The following is a 16,002-nucleotide window of genomic DNA, read 5'->3' on the forward strand; positions in this document are numbered from 1 at the left end:
AGCATCGACTTGACGCACGGCCAGCTCCTGCACTCTGTGGAATTAAATTCCCGGCTTAGACTGAGCAGCGCGGGGTAGTGGGGGCACAGGGCGGGAGGAAGCCAGGAAGGCTCCTGGGCTGCCAAGGCTTGAGCGCCAAGGCCTTCGACAGCTGCTGCACGTGGGATGCAGGTGAGCAAGAGGGCAGGGGCAGTGGCCGCTGAATCAGCAGGTGCCCGCGCATCTGCTGAGAAGGGGCTGGGAAGGAGAAATAAGAAAGGAAACTCGGGGAGCCACCTTGAGAGGGCAAGGGCGGGAGGTTGGCCTCCCCCGCCCCATCACATCCCCGTCATCCTGACCTCTGGGCCACTGTCACCACGGGGTAGGGTCTTTCCAGGGGACATTCGCATCAGTCCTGACTTTCTGCTGAGCTCCCGGCATCTCCGATGCAGGAGAATTTATGGATCCATATTATCTCCAGCCCAAGGCGGCTCTCCATGGAAACAGTTTCCCCTCCTGCCTCATCCTCATTAACACTTGATAGAATGCAGAGTCCACTCTGAACGGCCAGGGGGCTCCCAGGAGGGTCCTTTCCCCAAACTGCCTCCTCCTCTTGCCTCAGTCCACCCAGCAAGAGGGCGGGGTGAGTGCCTCGACGTCCAGGCCACTTCTGCCATGGTAAAAAACACTGCTGGTGATTTCACATAGCCACGCTGAGCATGTCACCTCTGAGAAGAACGCCGTCGTCCTTCGTTGAAACCCCACTTGTAACCCGACAACCTCTCCAAACCCAGCGCCGTCCTCCTGCTCCTTGGCAGGGGCTCTGCAGCCCCGATGGGGGCCACCAGGGCAGGTCCCTGCCTCTCCCTGGCGGAGCCCAGGGAAGCCACCTCGGCAGACGGCCGCCCTCTGCTGCTGCCTTGGAAATGCAGAGAATCTACACAGATGCTGAGGTGGCGCACCCCTTCTGCTCTAGATCTGCCATGGGGGACGGGAGGACGAGGAGGTGTTACAAGGCTGAGCTGACCTCAGGCAGGGGGCAGTGGACACGCAGGGACACGCCGCATGGAGACTCATCCGAAGCTCATTTTCCAGGACACCTTGACTCCCAGCACTGTTCATCTCCATCAAGTACCACTTTTCATTTGGTGGGTATGTTGATCCAGGGGGTTTGGTTACTTCTTAGACTTTTTCAGACCCTTCAGTCCTGACTTTGCCTTCGGACCTTTCTAGAATCAAAGACATCATTGCAGCATCATATCTGCTCAGACCCCTAAGTCAGAGTCAAAAACAACGTGCACCCACATCTGAGCTCACGGGAGGGGTGTCTCTCTCTCTTTGCTCTCCACTTGGAGCTAAGGAGTTGAGCTGACCTGAAAACGAGTCATCAGTGAACCCCAAAACTCTGGGCGGGAGTGCCTATGTGCTCAGTGCCCCGCCTGAGGTCAGCTCAGCCTTGGGCCATGTGTCCTGCTCTCCTGCCCCCCAGCACCCAATGAGGGTCCCAGGCAGCTACCCTCCGATGGCAAAGTAGAGCTCCACACAGGGTCTGCTGCTCGGGGGCCTCACCCTTCAGTTCTGGGCAGCTCTGGAAATGCCTTTGGACCCCAAGGACATCCCCCCAGGCACAGCCCAATACCTCCTCATGGCCCCCACTGGCCACTGCTGATGCCCTCTGCTGCACACAGTGATGCCATGGTCTCCTCTTAGCTCAGAAGACCTCCAGAGCTCCCCACAGTCTCAAAACGAGAGGGGGACAGCCAGGTTCCGGGGCACTTCCCCACGGGTCAGCGGCGGAGGGTTAGGTGGGAAGAGAGACCCGGAAGTGGTCGTGCCATTCATTTCCCAGGCCCCTCCCCACCCTGACTTTCATGGCTCCTGATTCTCAGTGGGGGGAACTCAGCCCCTGAGGGCTTTGGGGTCGGGAAGTCGCTTCTAGGTGCCCGAAAACCCCCCATCCCCTCCCTGACCCACCAGGTCCTGTCCACTCCATCACCTGAGTAGTGACTCCCACTGGCCACTGCAGCCCACCCAAGCCCCTTCTCCAAGCCCACAGTCTGGCAGCCCTGGCCGGCTGGGACGGTCACTGTTCCCTTCATCCCATTCCAACTCATGCCATCGCTTGGGTCTTGGCGCTGTCTCCTCTAGCGGTGGAGGTGACTCCCACGGCGGTCTTGACTCAATAACCGAGTTGTATGTTTACATTAAAAAAGGAGCGGTGAAAGGACGACAACTACTCTCTGTATCCCCCAAGCTCTAAGCCCCTCTTTCAAACCATCCACTGGGCACTTCCACTTGGACAGGCCTCCTGCTCACCCCCAACCCAGGTCCCCCAACTCAACGTGTGCAAAGAGCAAAGCCCGTGCTCGCAGCTGCCTGCTTCTGCCATCTGCACCGGTGTTGCCTGAGCCCCACAGCTGGAGACATCAGTGTCACTTGCCAGCCTGTCTTGTGCTCATGGAGAACTCTTCCATCCACTTGCGCTGTCTCTTGCATTTTCACTTTCCTCTTCATTCCCCCTGTCTCCATGACAGTTGGACCCTGGTCACCACTGTGATCTGGCTGCCTGCTCCGCCTCGCTGCTCTTGCTGTCCCTTCCTCACCACCCTGTCCACGGCACCCAGCGTCAACAAACGCCCCCACCCAAGGTCTCTGCTGACTTCACTGCTTCTACCCAGGGGTATAACCCCCAGGTCCAACCTGAGCTGGCCCCATGGCACCAACACAAATATCTCCCCCTAATTCCAGAGATCGTTCCTTTCCCTGAATTCTAGAGAAACTCCTGCCTGCAGTTTGATGTTTGCATGCACTGCTCAGTATTGGTATTGAAAGTCTCCACAAAGAGTAGATTCTGGATCTCTAAAGATACGGGCTTGACACACTTGACTGCCCTAACCCATTGGGAGCCACTGATTCTCCAAGAGATACAATTCTCTCATTTGAGAACATCAGTCCTCCCCAGGATGTGGGTATACCTTCACTCTCATTGTATGGGTCTCCACCCAATGACATAATCCACTATGACAAAATGAGCACTCACACACTCCCCAGTAGCTTGCCCTGTGTCAGATGCCCCCCCCCAAACATCCCAAACAGGCAACCTTCCATATTACATTCTCTAAAGAGTTTTCTCTGCACCACAATTTCAACCACATACCTGACAATCTCCCATGATCAAATGTTCCCCTCCTCTCCCGAATTTCTTGGGCAATCTGACCCATTCTCCCATCCCTAGCACCCCTAAAGCCCACGCAGCCCCACCCAAAGTTATCCCTATGCCTCCATTTTATCCCTTCCCTGTACAAATAGTTACGTCCAGCTTATCATGGATTTCACCCAAGTAGCTGCAGAGTGCTGAATTCCTGACAGGGGAGCTCTGTCACATTCCCCAATGGAACAACAATAATCCCCCAAGTGCAATGGCAAAGACCAATAAAGGTGGATGGTCCAATGATGAGCCCTTGATACTGATGGCTCCAATTATGAGCCTGTGTACCTGAAATATGAACTAGGCCTATAACTGTGGGGTGTCTAAGAGTTACCTCCTGAGAGCCTCCATGTTGCTCAAATGTGGCCACTCTCTAAGCCAAACTCAGCATGTAGATGTATTGCCTTCCCCACAGTGTGGGACATGACTCCCGGGGATAAGCCTCCCTGGCACCAAGGGATTACTACCAAGCACCAGCTGATGACATAACTACAAAAAGACCATGAACAAAGAGGTCAACTCAGACCAGCAGAATATCTCAGCCTACATGTAATATCAGGTGTTAAAAACTGCTTTTTGACTTTGGATAAAAAGGGGAAAATGGAAAGGACAAGTGAGTTTATATGGCTAAGAGTCTCCAAAAAAGAGTCAGGAGGTCATCAGGGGGTGATGCTTAAGCATGCCTCAGCAGGGTACCAGAGAGAGCCAAGGTAGATGGAAACCCAGGTGCTGGTTCTCCTGAGGGCTGCAGCAACCCACAGGTTCTATGGTCAAGGCAGATGGCTCTGGAGTTCAGGGCCACGTCAGCTGGCCCTACTTCGGAGTTTGTGTTCCTGAGTGTGATGGAGTTGGACTCAGATATAACCTTTCTATACATGCCTCTTCTGTTACTTTTACCAGACCTGTGGTTGGCGTTTGGGTTGGTGTATACTAAGGAGACCTGAATCTCTGAACTGTCCATGTGACAGCCAGGCCCTAGGCCTCAGCAGACTTGTAGCTCCTACCCTCTGGTTTCTTGGACTTACCCTGGCCAGCTAACAGGGAGGTGAAGAGGGTCAACCACCATACCAGGGAGCCAAGAGTGCCTACAGCTGCAAGCAGGAGAATTGCATCCATCATCCATCTGGAATCTAAACCCCCTCTTGATGTAGAGCAGGACTGGACATAGCCATCCCAGGCCCACAGGATGGAGGAATAGAGTGTGGATTAGAGTGGACTTACTGGTGTTCTGCTGGGGAACTATTGTGATTAGTAAGGGAAGAAATTGTAGTAGTGATGTGGAGAGTGGCTACGGTGGCTGCTGATGGTTGGGAGAGGGAAGAAGAGATGTGGTGTGGGGGCATTATCAGGATTTGGAGTTGTCCTAGGTGGTGCTGCAGGGACAAATGCTGGATATTGTGTGTCCTGTCGTGGCCCACTGGGTAGACTGGGGGAGAGTGTGAACTATAATGTGGACCACTGTCCATGTGCCGCAGTGGTTCTCCAGAATGTATTCGCCGGGTGCAGTGGATGTGCCACAATGATGGAAGAGTTTGTTGAAGGGGGAGGGGTGGCGTGGGTGGGATGAGGGGTATATGGAGACCTCATATTTTTTGAATGTAACATGTAAAAGAAAATAAAGAAGAAAAAAGAAAAAATAAAGATATGGGAGGCTCCTGGAAGACAGGACCCAGTCACATTTGCTTTACCTTTTTTTTTTTTGGCCCCTCAGTGCACCCCTCCTGGGGTTGGGGGCATGACTGATATTGGCAAATACTTCTGGAATTGAACTCATCCCATCTCCTGCCCCCGCCCCCGTCAACTCAGGCCCCCTTTGTCTCTGTGCTGGAGGGTCCAGGCCACGCCCAAGAGAAGATCACAGAATCCCAATTCACCACGGAGTCTTCCCCAGCGGTCAAGGTGCTCTGGAAGCCTTGGCCTGCTCCTTTTCCAGGTCCACCTCAGGTCTGAGCACTCACTCACCCAGCCCGGGTAGAGGGTCTGCTAAGATGCAGAGGGACCGTTCACTGCCTCCCACCCACAGGGAGCAGGCCCGTGGGAGCAGGTGAGCACCAGACCCTCCAGCTGCCTGTCCTGCCCACCCCCCATCCCCCCCACCTCCCCGTCCTCGCCTGCTGCTGTCTGGGGTTGAATTCCATCTCCAAATTGGAAATCATTCCAGCCTTACAAGACTGGAATTTGAGCCCTAGGAGGGAGCCATTTGTAGCTTTTATTTTTTTATGCTGCTGAGCAAAGCAGGGATCAGGCTGAGCACAGCTGCCAGGGAGGTGTTTCGTGATAAATCAATAAGTTGCCCAGGTGGGGAGAGGGAAGGGAATAAATAGGGAGCCCCGGGGTGCTGGGGAGGAAGGCTAGTTACAGGACCGATTTGAGCACCTGAGTCAATACGCTCAAAAGAGAGGAGAGATGAGCAGGTGAGGGGGAGAGGGGGAGGAGAGAGAGAGGAGACACAGAGAGAGATGGGGAGGGAGACAGAGAGAGAGAAACAGAAAGGGGAGGGGGGTATTGCAAGTCCTTATCAGGGAGGGAGGAAACCCTCAGAGACCCCATTAAAATGCAGCAGGTGGTCTCACAGCGTCCACGGGGGCTGCATCTCTCAGAGTGGGGGGACATTTTCTCTTTTCCCTGGGTACTTTCATTTTTCAAAAAGTTCCCACCCTGGGCCCTTCTAATTCACGAAACCCATGTTAGCCTTCCTGAGACTCGTGGGCTGCAATAGTTTCACTTTCTTTTGTTCCAGAGACACAAAACTGTTTAATTCTCATCCCTTAAATCAATACCTGGTGTCATGTCCTCCAAAGCCATTACTTTTACACCAGAAAAAAGAAATGGAGACCGAGAACAGTATAAAGAAGAGAGAGAGGAGACAAAAGTCATTGTGGAGAAGGCTGCAGGCAAAAATCTTGCTCAGAGCCACCCAACCTTAGCATCCTCTAACCGGCCCTGCCTGACCTCTGGTTCTGAGACAAAGCGTCCAAAGGGGAAAGTAAAATGAAGAAGAGGAACTATCCCTGGGAAGCGTGACCATGACGCTGAAAGGGTTTGCTGATAGCAAAGAACTTCTCTCTGAAGAGCACCAGCCATCAGTCCACACTGCTAGAAGAGCTCAACAAGCACCGAGTTCTCCAGCACCAACTCCGGCCTTTTCTTTCACCCTCTTGTTTCAACTTCTCCCTGTCCCTCAAGCTCTCCCTCTTCCCTGGGCCCTTCCCTCAATCTGTGAGCGAGCTCCAGCCTCCGAAGCCTCAACAAGCTTGCTTCTTGGACATTCTCTCTCACTGCCACTCACGTGTCTCCTCCCCCCCAAAAAAACCTCCCAAAACTCTACATCCTATCTCCACTTCATCCCTTCCTAAGAACTGGAATCCTACTCCTGTGCCCAGGTCTCCTCCAAAATGCCCTGCACCTGGTCACTGATGATTTCATTGCCAAACCCAAGAGCCCCTCTCAGTCCTTCCCCATTTCTCTTTTCTGCTGTCTTTCACCTGCTGCTCACCCCTCCTGGAGGCACTTCATTTCTTCCACGGTCTCTTGTCCTGTCCCCACCTGCCACATTGACCTTCCCTAGATGCCCTCATCCTTTCCCACAGCCTCGACTACTTCCTAAGTCATGCCCTTCAGCCCAGACCTGCCTCCAGAGATACCAGTTTGTGCTGTCCATTGCCCAGCAGACATCTCCACCTGGAGGCCCTGCTCCCCAGACCCCTGAGTCTGCTCCTGCACCTGCTGTCTCAGCCAGCAGCCTCAGCACCCTCCTGGAGTCCAGGCTACAAGCTGCAGCCACTTCCATCGTGAGCCCCTCCCTCCCTCCTCCTGCTGCGTGGGGGCCCGGGACTTGGTGCCGCCACCCCACGACTCCCCACCTGTTCTTGCAGTAGTGTCCTTGGTGGGCAGGTCGTGTAGCCTGCTGCTTGAACACCTTCAGCACTTCCTCCTCACCTGCACAGGGTCTCTAGACTCATAGGGGACCTCGAGATACCTCTCTGCAGAAAAATAGACACTCAACTTTGCGAACATTAGAGGAGGCTCCTGGGTCACCTGAAGCCCATCCATGAGCCTCACTCCAGGTCCGCCAGATTAAGGCTGAACTCTTCAGCACAGCCTCACACCACCCTCGGGCTCCAATGCCTCTCCCTAGCCTCAGTCTCTGCAACTGTAAAATGAGAGCAATAACAGGACTCATCTCCGAGGGTGTTTGGGAACCTCGAGAAGCACGTGTAAGTCACCTGGAGCTGTGCCCGGCACAGGGCAGGTGCCTCATCTCTTACCTGCACAGACATTTCAGTGTTCCTCCAGCACAGTGGGCTGCTTTGCCCCATCAAGTCTTGAACATTCCATTCCCTCTACCTACAATATTCTCTGCAGGTGAACGCCTACTTCTCCTTCAAAACTTGGCCCAGACGTCGCCTCCTCTTCCTTAATGATGCCTTCCTGGTCTCTAAGGCTCTGGGCCAGTCCCTCCTCAGCACTCCAGGAATTACTGGGGCCATATTATGCCTGAGTCTATATGCAAGGGCTACAGTCGAGGGATGGATGCGGCGGCCGCTCCTCCGGTAGACGGAGAGCTCCTGGAGGCCGGGGTAGGCGGGGCCCCGGTTCTCATTTCCAGGGAATGGGTTCTGGCACAGAGGAGCGTTCAATCCATGTGGGCTTGATTTGTCAACAAAACAGGCGGATGCCCTGACCAGCGATCAAGAGCAAGTGCTTGTGACAGAGTTGGGGGATAGCTGCCCATGACTTCCCTTTTTCACCCTACCAACGGCCGAGACAGGACCTGTCATGTACGCCCGCACATTCCCGTTTTCGAGCACAAGGTTTATTATTATTATTTTCACCTAAACACACGCCAGGCCCTGGGCTAGGCTCTGTATTCTCTCAATCCAGCTTTGCTTCAATCCAGGGAGCAGGCATGCTTATCGCCTTCCTCTTGTGGAGGAGGAGACGGAAGTTCTGAGTGGTTGAACGCCTCCAAAGAAGAGCCTGGTCCTGGGGTAGATCCCAGGACCTCTTCCTCCCGGTGCACCCCAGCCTGGGTGCCCCCCAGAGGTGGCCCCTTCACCAGGACCAGGCAGGCAGGCGGCTGGGAGCCAGGAGAAGCACAGGATGAGAAACAAAGGAGAGCCCTGCCGAGCGTTGGGGCGCTCACTGGCGGCTGACGGCCTTCAGGAGGCAATTAGAAAGGCGCAGGAGAAAGCAGAGAGCTCCTGCTTCAAGGATCCTGACTCTCACACCACAGGGAAGAGCTGCAGCATCCCAGCTCCCCCGAAGATCAGGCTCAGGGCTGGAACTTTTCAAAGGAAAGACCGTGCTTACTTGACCAAAAAAATTAGGAGCAGCTGGGGCAGAGCCCACCCTCCCAACAAGCTTCCTCCCAGCATCCTGCCACCGTCATTATCTCGGGGAGCCCCACTGCTGGCTCACAGCGCAGGGTCCTAGCGGGAAGCCCCCCTGATGCTCCAGCTGGGTACCTGCAGCCTTCTGCACGTGAGCTGGCACGCACGTGTTCGCAGTCCCGCGCACGTATGCAGGTTCACGGGACGCAGGGCCACAAGTCAGATTAAGAAAATGCACTCGTTTATTGTACATTCTCTCTGGCACACACACACACACCATAGCCTGCCTCTAAAAAGAAACCGGCAAATATGTGTGCCTCCTGCTAAATCGCCACATCTATGTCCTGTGTTTGCTGGCACATCTCTCCCGATATTTTTTAATGGAAAGGATGGAACTGGGATTTCTTCCTCCAAAACCAGGATGGCAGTGTGGGGAGCTGCCCTGGTGCTGCAGTGAGCAGCCTTTTTATTAGACAGAAGCACTGTGGCACTTCAGTGGCTGTAATTTGTGTCTCTCCTTCCATGGGATTTCAGGCAGATTGTGGAGAGGTGGGCAGAGTGCCTGTGGCACAGACTTTCCAGAATTGCATTTGGATCCATCCTAACTCACCTCCCTAAAGCCCCCTCTCTCCCACTATTATTAGCCTGAGAACATTATTCACTAAAAAGTTCCTCTCCATCTTCATTTTCAGCACGCTGTCCTCACTCAAGGGGTTGAAGCACAGCAGCCAGGGGAGAATTTCTGAGTATGCTGTTCGCCCATCCTTTTTGGAATTAAAATTGCTACCCATGTCCCCAAGTGTTCAAACACCATCAGGGGAAAAGCAGAATGAGAAGAGCCGGGCTTTATGCTTTGGAGGACAGCATTCTGCATGGCTGCGGCTTTTCTTGTTAGCACTGAAGGAAAAATGAAGAGCTAGGCTGAAACTTGCTTTGCTTTTTTTTGACTTTTCCAATTTCCTCCACTCTTAGGTTCTTCCACATTTTTTGGCTGTGTGAGCTCTGAAACATTATATCAGAGTCACGGGTTGGAAGGAAGTGGGGGCAGCAGCATAAAAATTCACATTTCAGGGCTATGCCCCAAGGGACCGAAGCTGGATTTCTGGGTGGGGAGTCAAGCTGAAAATCACCTACTGAAGATGCTGCCGAGATGACTTTTTATTCACAGTGAAGTTTGGGGAGCTCCCCAGTCTAGGGCGGTGGTTTTCAAAGTGCAGTCGCCAGCATCATCCGGGGACTTGGCAGAACTGCAAATTCTCACGTGTGGTTCTCAGACCTGAGGGTGATCACCGGGGCTTGTGAAAACAGATTGCTGGGTCTCAATCCCGGGGTCTCTGATTCAGTGGATCTGGGCTGGGGCCCGAAACTTTGCCTTTCTAACAAGGTTCTGGATGATTCTGAGGCTGCTCGTCTGGGGGCCACACCGTGAGAACCACCAGCCGAGAAGACGCAGCCCGGGCCGGCAGAGCAAGCGCTGGCCGGAAGGCGGGCGCCTCCTCCGCGCGTGCTCCCAGCTGTAGCTCTCGGCTGGCCCTGGGCTGGCCGCTCCAGGCTCTGTCCTTCTTTGAGTCACAATTTCATCGCCTATAGAAGGAGAGCCTTGGATTGGACCAGCTCGGAGGTCCTTTCCAGCCACGCTGTCCTTGCATCGAGACCCCACTGCAATAGAGCAATGGCTAGTAACCAGAGGCAAAAATCCAGAGGTAACTAGAGCCCCACTTTAGAGTCTTCCCATTTTCCACTCTTTCATAACTCCTTTCCCTCACTGAAGTCAAACTTCAGGACACGGTAGACTCTGCATGGGGTGCCAGGTGCCCCCCTGGGCTGGGGTCTGAGCTGCCCTCAATCTAATGATCACTCGAGGGAATGTGGACAGAGTGTGTCCCCTTCCCATCAGCACCGCTGGATCGGCGAGCCTGCCTTCTCCGGACCTCCCTGCACATCTGGGAAGTGACACAATCCAGGGTGATGAAGGGGAACCCACACGTTCGAGGAGACTGTAATTACTGGCTGCTTCATGACACAGGCCTGGCATTCGGAAACCTGGAGACACCAGCGCTTGCCGTTTTCCACGACAGCCTGCCTTTCTTTGATGGGAAAAAAAAAAAATTGAGAAAAAGATGAAAACATCTGTAATGAACATCTGGATTCTGATACCAACCAGCAAAGCAAACTGCTTCGAGTCAGCATGCCGGAGAGGACTGCGAAAGGGTGTATTTATAAACAACTGCAATATTTAAAAGGAAAGGAAAACGTCTCCCAACACTTCCTGCCTGAAAACCTTTCACGGCGGCAGAGCGCCGAGTGCGCTGCTGTGCCTCTGCCACGAGAGAAGCATCCTCGCCTCGCCCGGGCTCTGTACACCGGCAGGCTTCATTTGGGTTTCGCATCCAGGTCCCCCAAATGCGTCATTTGAAGAAAGGTGTTTGGGGGTGCGCGTGCGCGTCACGCACACTCGGGAAAGCAGGCACGTGCCCTTGAGTACAGGCGCACGGAAGTGTCTGCGTCCAAAGACACGGCCTACTTTGGCTTTGCAGCTGGTGGTGACCTCGTTCTGTTCAGGGCTATCCTCGCCACTCTTCTTCCGACCTTTACTCAATCTGTCAATCTGTCTCCGAGGTCTGCCCTCCTTGTGCAGCAGTCGGAGGCTGCGGCCAGGAGGCCGGCGGTGCAGGCCGAGGCAGGTGGGCGAGGACCGCGCGGCGCCGTGGGCCCCCGCTGAGCTGTCCTACCCACCGTGTTAACTGTGCGGGGGTGGCTCCTCATCGCCCCCCCCCGGAAAGCGTTAAGGATCCAGTTCTCTGCCCAGAGAAGCAGCCCCCCCACCCCGGCCCCAGACCTGGGGGTGTCCAGAGGCCCGGCCTTTCCCTCATCCCTCGCTGGATTCCGGCTCTTTGCATGATAGTCGCACTAGCAGGAGGGGCCCGTGGCCTGGCAGCTGTCCTGAGCCCCCCTGGCCAGGGCGCCGGCAAAAGCGATTCGCAGCCGGGCGGTGACTCCTAATGTATGGAAATGTCTGTATCAGTGCGCGCAGGTGACATCCTAATAGGAAAAGAGATGAGAGAAATGGGATTCATTTGCAAAATTTAGCCATCGGCCTCTGGAGATGGGAAGGGAGGGCGTCCTCGGGGGTCGCCCGCCCCCCCCCAAACGCCTCCCCCACCCGGCCGAACCTGTCACCCGGTATTAGAGGCGATGCCAACCGTGTGCTCCTCTAACCTCGTTGTGCAGCTCTTGTTTAGGGCCCTTGCTTTATCAGTTTTTATTTCGTGTAATATTCATCACACTGGTTTATTTATGGGGCCCTCATTGGGAAGTTATTTTTCAGGCCTGGTGAATAAAACATGAGGCTTTGCAGCTTGTCAGGGTGAGAGCGGACCCTCTGATGTCAGCCTGAGGAACTGCCTTTTCTTTTTCCCGACGACTGCACTTTTAGAGAATTTATTTGTATTTTGTTGAGTGTCGGTGTCTGTTGTGTGTTTTTTTTTTTTCCTTCCTCCTCTTCGGCTGGGGGTTGCTGGTCCAAGTCGGATTCTTTTCCCTTTTGATTAAATGCTGGAACCTTCGGTTGCTGAGAAAGGTAATTTGTTGAATAGGAAGGGTGAGGTGGGCTAGTTTAGGTTGGCTCAGCCTCAGCCCTGGGCTAATGGAGGAGCCCACGCTCCCCGCTAATCCCTGCGCTAGGAGGGAAGTACACCTGCCCAAGTCTGAGAGTTCAGCCCCTGGAGCACGTGTCCAATGAATACACGAGCTGTGCAGACGAGAGGGTCAAAGCAAGGCTCAGAGCACCCACAGGTGAGGGTGGCCCAGCTGTGTGGATAAAGGGTAGAGGGACAGGATGTGGAATCTAAAGTCCAAATGAGAAAAATGAAAGGAGAGACAATCCCGACAAATTAAATAAATACACAAATAAATACCAGGTAATGCATGGCTTTACACAAACTCCAAATAAGACGATCCACGTTACAATAAAGAAAACCAGGGTTAAAATGACTCATTTTCCAAGAGGCATGGTCACAATATTTCTTGAGTAGTTCTTCTAAGTGCATTTAAAATGTGTATCCCTTTACATGACTTTACATGTATTAAACAAAAAGAAGAGGAAGAAAGAGAATCGGGCAATTCTGTATCCCACACCACTGGAGACTGCTGAGTGTTTTTCTTTTTCTTTCCTTCCGTAAGTTAAAGAAGGGGCTGAGAAGGCGCTGGTCAACACAAACCCAGCCAGCGGCTGGTGAATCACTGCAGTCGCCTTTTAGCAGAGGCCTGGCGTGTGGCCAGAGCCTCCCCAGAGGCACCCATATTGGGAGGCGATGGGGGATGCCCAAGAAGACACCGCTAATGTTTCTATGGAAAAGGAAAACACTTATTTTTAAAAGGCAAGCTAATTCTCCAAAACGTTTAAAAAGTTGGTTGGGGGGACATCTGAACATCAGGACATTCTCCCAGAGTAGAGCCACCCACTCGGGGTCCTGAGCCTACATCCTGCAGCCTTCCAGGGGCCAGGGCCAAAGAGAGCAATGAAAATACGTTTTCCTAAGTGATTCCTTGAGCTCTAACTATTTTCAGCAGGTTGTTTTGAGTGCGGGCAAAGAAAATGTCCAGAATGCCCCGGGCGCATCTTCAGAAGGACCCACCTTTCCTAGCAGCTTTCAAATGAGCTCCAGTGACCCAGTCCTCAAAACAGCAATAACAACAAGGACAAATCAATAGCTCCCTTGACTCCCATCATCTTCCAGATCTACATCCTCTTTTTATTCTCCTTCTTACTTGAGTTTCTCAAAAGCGTGTCTACATATGATGTTTCCACTTTGCCACCATCCATCCAATCTTCAACCCATCCGGTTTCCATCCTCACCACAGCATCAAGACTCTCTTGTCAAGGTCACCTTGACTTGCGGACTGTGAAGTCCAGGGTCTCTTACCTGTCCTCAGATCCTACTTAACTGCTCAGCAGCTTTCCCACACTTGGGTTCATGCTCCTTCTGGAAATAATTTCTTCTTTTGGTCTTTGTTTCATGATACCACTGATTGTCTTCTGCCTCTCCAGTTGATTCTTTGCATTTTCTTGCTACCTCTAAACACGGGAGTCCCTCAGAGCTTGATTCCACAGTGTCCTCTGCAAGCTCATCTCTCCTTGTCATGGATTGTCTTTTGTTGATTTTTTGAAGGGATTGGTCCATTTCGTCTAAGGTATTGAATTTACATGTGTAGAGTTATTTGTAGCATTCCCTTATTGTCCTTTTAATTGCTGCTTGATCTGTAGCATTATCCCGTTTCATTCCTTGTATTGGTCCTTTGTGTCTTCCCTCTTTTTATCTTTGTCAGTCTTGCTAGAGGTTTACCAATTTTATTGATCTTTTCCAAGAACCAGATTTTGATTTAATTGATTTTCTCTGTTTTCCATTTTCAATTTCATTGATTTCTGCTCTTATTTTTATTTCCTTTCTTCTGATTGCTTTGGGCTCATTTTGATCTTTTTTTTCTAGTTTCTTGAGATGGGACCTCAATTATATATTAGAGACCTTTTTCTTCATTTTAGTGCTATAAATTTTCCTCTCAGCACTACTATAGCTGCATCCCACAGGTGTTGATATGTTGTGTTATCATTTTCATTCAGTTCTATGTATTTTTCCTTTGAGACTTGCTCTTTGAACCATGGACTTAGAAGTGTGTTATTTAATTTCCCAATGTTTAGAGACTTTGTTATATTTTTCTTATTTCTTTCTACTTTGATTCCACTATGATCAGAAAACTATTCTGTAGAATTTCTCTTCCTTACATTTGTTGAAATATGTTTATGACCAAGGATATGGTCTATTGTGGTGAATGTTCCTATTTTAAAAGAATGTGTATTCCAATATTGTTTTAGGTGGAGTGTTCTAAAAATGTCTATTAGTCTGTTGTTGGGTGGAGTATTCAGCTCTTCTATATCATTACTAATTTTATGTCTAGTAGTTTTAGCAATTTGCTGAAAGAGGGATGCTAACGTCCCCAACATTAATTGTGGACTTGTCTATTTCTCTTTTCAATTCTATCAGTTTCCACCTCGTGTATTTTGAAGTTCTGTTGTTTGGTGCACATACATTGGGATTGCTATATCGTCCATTGTATTGACACTTTATCCTTATTATTGTTCATCTGTCTCTGATAATTTGCTTTTCTAAAAAAAAAAGTTTTCTTCTTTCCCATCATTTTACTTCCAACCTACCTATATCATATTTGAAGTGAGTTTCTTGTAAACTGCATGTTTATCCACTCTGCCAATGTCTTTTAAAAATCAAAATTGTTTTTAACTTTATAAAAATGGTATGATGCTTAAAGTCTTCTTCTAGGACTTCATTATTTTTTTCAGTTACCATGATATAGCTAAGATTCATCCCTATTGTTGCACATTGCTGTTGATCAACTATTTTGATTTCTGTGTATTATTTCACTGCATGGAAATTCCAGTGTAATCGTTTGCTCTCCAGCCACTGGGTGTTTGGGTTGTTTCCAGGTTTTTGCTGTTATGAACAATGCTACAATGAGCTTTCTTACATGGTTCAGCCACTGATGGACATGAGCAAGTGTTTCTCTTGGGCACCTATGGGGGTGTAGGATTGTGGTCCCTGGGGGTGTGAATGCTCACGTTTAGGAGATAATGCCCGTTTTCCAAAGGGGTTAGACCAATTTATGACCGCCTGTAATGAATAAGAGAACCTGATCATCTCCACCCTTTATACTTGGATTTGTCAGACTTTCTAAGCTTTGCCCATCAAAAGGGTACCCACTGTGGTCTTAATTTGCACCTCCTACCTCATTAATGAAGTTGAACATCTCTTTTTGTGTTTATTGGTCATATATTTCTTCTTGTATGAAACTCCTGTCTATCTTCTGCCCCTTTTTCCTATGGGGTTGTTTGTACTTTTTTTCCTGATTTGTAGGGGTTCTTCAAATATTCTTAACAACCCTTTTGTCAGTCATGTTTATTGCTAATATTTTCTTCTAGTTTATAACTGATCTTTTCATATTTTAAAAACCTTTAGAATATTTTCATAAAACAAAAGCTCTCTTTTGTACTCAAAAGTGCTAAAATCTGTCAATCTATTTTTATACTCAATTTTTGTGTACATCCCTAACTCAAGAGCCACTAGATTATCATCCATATTTTTCCCTAAAAGGTTTTTGACATTTAACTTTTCATTCATCTGAGGTGATTTTTAAAATATGGTGTGAAGGGATCCAATGTCATATTTTTAAATATGCCCAACAACTCTTTATTTCCAGCTCAACTTACTCAACAGCCCTTCCATTCACCAGTGATTTGACATGCTACCTAAATCACAGTCCAAAGTCCCTAAATACATGAGCTGCTGGGAATCCTAGGAATTAGTCAACTGGCGGACTCTTGTTTCTTCATTACTATGGATTCATAATGAACCCTAACAGGTGGTAAGAAAGTGTCCTTTCCTGCTGTTCCCTTCTAAGGGCCCTGGTCCC

Source organism: Dasypus novemcinctus, chromosome 21, assembly GCF_030445035.2.
Source record: "Dasypus novemcinctus isolate mDasNov1 chromosome 21, mDasNov1.1.hap2, whole genome shotgun sequence".
NCBI lineage: Eukaryota > Metazoa > Chordata > Mammalia > Cingulata > Dasypodidae > Dasypus > Dasypus novemcinctus.